Raw genomic sequence first — 6780 nt, forward strand, 5'->3', positions numbered from 1 at the left:
GCCGATTCTCTATTCCCGCGTTATCCGTACGGCAAATAATATACGCACGTACATATGTATATACGGCATGCAATTTGCCTATGCCGGTATATACAACCTACATAGGGTGCAAAATTAAATTAAAATTTAACAATTAATTAATAATTAAAAAAAAAAAATTACGGTCAAAATAATACAAAAAATTTCAGGAAAAAGCAAATACATAAGTATTGCCATTTTCAAGTGTTCACACACACATACTTATATTCAAAGGCGAAATCGGCACCCGTCCAGCAATACCCCTTGTTCTTGTTAAAGCACAAGCAAGCAGGATTGCAAACAAAACAAAAAATTAATTTTTAGCATCTTACGTATGCACATAAACACGCACATATTGTGCAAACTTATATACAAAGGTCATCAACCTTTTTCTCCATTTTGCATTATCGCTCGTATACGCAAATATTTTCTAACGAGTACGAAACATTGAATAAAATAAAAAACAAAAACAAGAACAAACTAGTAGCTAAATACATAAGCACCGGGAATAAGTAAAACGAAATTCGTTCGTTATTTGATACATTGCGTATACAAAAAAAAAAAAGGTGCGTGGAGTCCCTACGCGCGGATGAAGTTATACTTCTTAGTGATATTCCAAGAAATGCATATCATTTTGTATGAAAGAAAACTAGAAAACTAGAAAACTTAAATTCTTCTTCTTCTTAATTGGCGTAGAAACCGCTTAAGCGATTATAGCCGAGTTAACAACAGCGCGCCAGTCGTTTCTTCTTCTCGCTACGTGGCGCCAATTGGATATTCCAAGCGAAGCCAGGTCCTTCTCCACTTGGTCCTTCCAACGGAGTGGAGATCTTCCTCTTCCTCTGCTTCCCCCGGCGGGTACTGCGTCGAATATTTTCAGAGCTGGAGTGTTTTCGTCCATCCGGACAACATGACCTAGCCAGCGTAGCCGCTGTCTTTTAATTCGCTGAACTATGTCGATGTCGTCGTATATCTCGTACAGCTCATCGTTCCATCGAATGCGGTATTCGCCGTGGCTAACGCGCAAAGAACCATAAATCTTTCGCAGAACTTTTCTCTCGAAAACTCGCAACGTCGACTCACCCGTTGTTGACATCGTCCAAGACTCTGCACCATACAGCAGGACGGGAATTATGAGTGACTTATAGAGTTTGGTTTTTGTTTGTCGAGAGAGGACTTTGCTTCTCAATTGCCTACTCAGTCCGAAGTAGCACCTGTTGGCAAGAGTTATCCTGCGTTGGATTTCTAGGCTGACATTGTTGGTGGTGTTTATGCTGGTTCCAAGATAGACGAATTTATCTACGACTTCAAAGTTATGACTGTCAACAGTGATGTGAGAGCCAAGTCGCGAATGCGACGACTGTTTGTTTGATGACAGGAGATATTTCGTCTTGCCCTCGTTCACTGCCAGACCCATTTTCTGTGCTTCCTTGTCCAGCCTGGAGAAATCAGAACTAACGGCGCGGGTGTTGAGGCCGATGATATCAATATCATCGGCATACGCCAACAGCTGTACACTCTTATAGAAGATGGTACCTTCTCTATTTAGTTCTGCGGCTCGAACTATTTTCTCCAAAAGCAGGTTGAAAAAGTCGCACGATAGGGAATCGCCTTGTCTGAAACCTCGTTTGGTATCGAACGGCTCGGAGAGGTCCTTCCCGATCCTGACGGAGCTTTTGGTGTTACTCAACGTCAGTTTACAAAGCCGTATTAGTTTTGCGGGGATACCAAATTCAGACATCGCGGCATAAAGGCAGCTCCTTTTCGTGCTTTTCCAAGAATTGGCGCATGGTGAATATCTGGTCGGCTGTTGATTTGCCAGGTCTGAAGCCACACTGATAAGGTCCAATCAGTTTGTTGACGGTGGGCTTTAATCTTTCACACAATACGCTCGATAGAACCTTATATGCGATGTTGAGGAGGCTAATCCCACGGTAGTTGGCGCAGATTGTGGGGTCTCCTTTTTTATGGATTGGGCATAGCACACTTAAATTCCAATCGTTGGGCATGCTTTCGTCCGACCATATTTTACAAAGAAGCTGATGCATGCACCTTATCAGTTCTTCGCCGCCGTGTTTGAATAGCTCGGCCGGCAATCCGTCGGCCCCTGCCGCTTTGTTGTTCTTGAGGCGGGCAATTGCTATTCGAACTTCTTCATGGTCGGGTAATGGAACGTCTGCTCCATCGTCATCGATTGGGGAATCGGGTTCTCCTTCTCCTGGTGTTGTGCGTTCACTGCCCCTTCAGCAGGCTGGAGAAGTGTTCCCTCCATAATTTAAGTATGCTCTGGGCATCAGTGACTAGATCACCTTTGGGGGTTCTACAGGAATACGCTCCGGTCTTGAAACCTTCCGTAAGCCGCCGCATTTTTTCGTAGAATTTTCGAGCATTACCCCTGTCGGCCAGCTTATCAAGCTCTTCGTACTCACGCATTTCAGCCTCTTTCTCTTCTGTCTACAAATGCGTCTCGCTTCCCTCTTCAACTCGGTATCTATCCCATCCCGCACGTGTAGTGGTCGATCGTAACGTTGCGAGAGTAGGGCAGCCTGTTTTTCTCTCCGCTGCGCCACGGCACTCCTCGTCGTACCAGCTGTTCTTTTGCACTTTCCGAAAACCAATGGTTTCGGTTGCAGCTGTACGTAAGGAGTTTGAAATGCCGTCCCACAGTTCCCTTATATCGAGTTGTTGACGAGTGCTCTCAGAGAGCAGGAGTGCAAGCCGAGTAGAAAATCGTTCGGCAGTCTGTTGTGATTGCAGCTCTCGACGTCGAACCTTCCTTGTGTTTGGTGGCGCGCGTTTTTGCTGCACAGAGGCGGGTGCGAATCTTAGCTGCAACAAGATAGTGGTCCGAGTCGATGTTAGGACCTCGGAGCGCACGCACATTCTAAAACACTGGAGACGTGTCTTCCGTCTATCACAACATGATCGATCTGGTTGGTAGTTTTTCGATCCGGAGACAGCCAGGTAGCTTGATGAATCTTCTTATGCTGGAATCTAGTACTACAGATAACCATATTTCGGGCCCCGGCGAAGTCAATCAGCCTCAACCCATTTGGGGATGTTTCGTCGTGGAGGCTGAATTTACCGACCGTAGTGCCAAATATACCTTCTTTGCCCACCCTGGCGTTAAAGTCGCCAAGCACGATTTTGACATCGTGGCGGGGGCAGCTCTCATAAGCGCGCTCCAAGCGCTCATAGAAGGCATCTTTGGTCCGACATCGTCCTTCTCTTCCGTCGGGGCGTGGGCGCAAATCAGCGATATGTTGAAGAACCTCGCTTTGATGCGGATTGTGGCTAGACGTTCATTCACCGCAGTGAATGATAGTACTCGGCGACGGAGTCTCTCTCCCACCACGAATCCTACACCAAACTTGCGCTCCTTTATATGGCCACTGTAGTAAATGTCACAAGGACCTACTCGTCTCTGTCCTTGTCTCGTCCATCGCATTTCTTGGACGGCGGTGATGTCAGCCTTTGTCTTTACGAGGACATCAACCAGCTGGGCAGCGGCACCTTCCCAATTAAGGGACCGGACATTCCAGGTGCATGCCCTCAATTCGTAGTCCTTATTTCGTTTGCCATGGTCATCATCAAAAGGGGGGTCTCTCATCCGAGGCTGGTTGTAGCTCTTCACTGGGGGTGTTTTTTACGTGGCGGGTCCCAAACCCAGCGCACAACCCTTGTAGGGAATGTTTCGCCTTCTCACTTTAGCTCGCCTTCGAACGGATGTTCTTAGGCTACCCAGAGGATACTTGGTCAAAGACCGGAAGTAGTGAGCTGCTTGAGCCATGTGTAAAAGAATCGTTTCTGGCCACTCCCAAGTGAATGGCGATCAGAGAACTTTCCTCACTTGCGTGAACTTCTACACATGACTCCATCATCCTTAAATTCACATTTGATAATTATGTATATGTACATATATTATGTATATTGCTGTGATAAATTTAATTTCTATAAATAAGAAAAATATTTATTTGTATAGTATACGATGTTAAAAGGCATACATCTTCTATCCTATCTTGTGTATCTGCACATGATCATATGAGTGTATGTATACGCATGTGCGCGTTCAGAAATTGAAATCATATTTTCATCACTTATCAATATACTTATTACATGTGCGCGCATTGACTTGCATGTTCATACATTCATATATACTTATATGTACATATATTTGCATACATTGCCGAATAATGCACAAGCATACAAACAAACATATGCGTACACATATGAATATGTCCCCAACAAAAAATTGATCTTCACAAGTCAATATGGCAGCCAAATTGGCGAAGAACAAGTGTAGTAAATTTTACAACAAAAACGATTTCATTCATGAACGCAGGCGCAAATTCCACAAGCGATCTCGCTTCATTCATAAAAACAGAGGCCGTAACATCTCCCCGAGCATGCCTTTGCATTGAATGAACCAGTTTGGATGTGGCATGATTTGTAATTTCGGCCCATTCGTCCATGATCACATTTTTGAGCACTTCTTTGGTGGTTATGGTGTGTTGGCGGATTCTGCGCTCCAGTAAATCCCACAAATGCTCGATGGGATTAAGGTCTGGAGATTGAGGTGGCGGGCGCAATTGGTTTTTTATGTTATAGAGCAACCAAAGCTTTACATTGTGTGCTGTGTGCTTTGGATCATTATCCTGTTGAAACCAAAAATCATCACCAAGACCCAACTGCTGAGCACTATCCTTCAAATTACTTTTCAAAATGCTTAAATAGCCGAATTGATCCATTATTGAATCTATAAAAACAAGTCTGCCTGCTCCTCCTGCCGCCATACACCCCCAGACCATCACGCCGCCGTAAAAGATTTTCTTTATCAAGTGCAGTACCACTCTTGCGCCACACCAACTTTTTTCCTTTAATCCCAAAAGTACAAAACTTGCTTTCGTCGCTGAATAAGACACGTTCCCAAAACTCTCGAGGCTGGCTTATATGTTTTTTGGCAAAATCCAAACGTCTCTTTCTGTTCACTTCGGAAATAAAGGGCTTCCTGCGTGCTACACGTGTGTGATACCCATCTTTCTTCAAAAATTTTCGTAGAGTATCTTCATGGAGATCCTTGTCAAATGAATTTTTAATGTTTTCACAAATTTGCGAGGCAGTAAGGCGAGGATTTGCTCTTACTGACTGTAATATTGTTCGTTTTTCTCGAACGGTCAATATACTTGGACGACCAGAACGTGGTTGTGACACAATCAAGTTAGTTTTTTTGAATGCTTGCACGACATACTGCACAGAAGAATGAGGTCTTCCTATTATTTTACCTATTTCCCTGAATGATTTGCCCTCTTTTCTGAGTTTAAGAATACTTTCTCTTTCGCCAGCACTAATTTCTTGGGGCCATCGCGAATTTTTGCACAAAGAAAAAATTCTAATAACTTTAAAGTGAACTGTTCAAAGCGAGATCAATTATACACTACAATATAAGCGCTTATGTGAATGTATTTGTCACCATATAACAAGGGGAATACCCCGTTATGATGTGTACGGATACTTTTTCCGTTTAATTTAAGCGAGTTGTTTTGTTTTTGTTCTGCGAATTTGCTTTTAATGTGAATGTCTAAAAAAAACCTTTGCAAAATGTAAAAGAAATACTAAATAAAACTTTTGTATATAATTTTCATACATAATGAGTTATTTGAACACAAATTTCTCAGCTTATTGTTTTCATATCGAGGTGTACAGATAATTTTTCTGGCGAGTGTACATACATACATATTTACTCATGTTTGTAGGCGAAGCTGCTACAGCGGCAAGGGGTGACAATCGGCGGCCATTACTTTACTTATGCCATAGAAATTATATTGCTACGAATATGGAAATGACAACGAAATAATGCAAATATGCATATTTCTAAAGGTCATTAATTTCTTTGAAGAAATAAATGATCCTGAGAAGTATAGTCTTAACTTTTCAACGGTCAACGCAGAGCATTTCAACCAAAAGGAATTTATTCATTAAAATCACCACTCAGAAGTTGTTTTATCCGTTGTAAGCGAAAGATTTTCGGAGAAACATCATTTCTAATATGCCACAAGACAAAATTAGAAATGAACTTCTTAAACCTCACGCTGTCTGATAAAACGATATACTTCGTCATTGCGGGTCGATTTCCAAAAAATGTAAATGAAGACCAACTACAGAAATGATCCTGTAAAGTATAGCCTTAATTTTCCTATGGCCAACGCAGAGTATTTAACCAAAATATACTCAAAATAGTAGTTGAGAATTCGCAGAAATGAAAGACAAACGAAAGAAAAAGAAGCATAACTTCAATAGTGCACAAGCATACAAACATACATATGCGCAGCAGCAGCAAGGAAAGAGGTAACAATCGGCGATCCATTGTATATTTCTTTCATGCATAACCAAACCATAATTAGGACAACGTAACACAAGTGTAAACGGTGGTCTAGGTGGTAAGCGCTTCAAAGGATACGACGAACACGTAGGTACGAAGGTTCGAATCCCAACAGAATTTATTTTTAATTGAATATGTCACCAACCAAAAATTGAAACATTGTTCTACAAAAACAACAACAGCATAAGCATGGCAACATTGTGTTGTTGGTAGAAAAGCCGAGCTGTGCCGAAAGAAACGAACAAACGATCGCCGATTGTCACCGCTTCGCTTGCTGCTCGAACATCTTCGCAGACAAGGTTGCGTAGATTCATATTGAGCAAGGTTGCGCAACCTGAATCTATCGCAACCTTTTCCGAACTCGTATAAGAAGTATAACTTCT

The 6780-nt window shown here is 42.4% G+C and overlaps 1 pseudogene; it reads right to left on the reverse strand.

The window, feature by feature from the left end:
• Window positions 1–6001: 6001 nt before the first annotated feature.
• LOC120780981 lies at window positions 6002–6204 on the reverse strand (annotated as a pseudogene).
• Window positions 6205–6780: the final 576 nt, after the last annotated feature.

This window comes from Bactrocera tryoni, unplaced genomic scaffold (genome assembly GCF_016617805.1).
Source record: "Bactrocera tryoni isolate S06 unplaced genomic scaffold, CSIRO_BtryS06_freeze2 scaffold_25, whole genome shotgun sequence".
NCBI lineage: Eukaryota > Metazoa > Arthropoda > Insecta > Diptera > Tephritidae > Bactrocera > Bactrocera tryoni.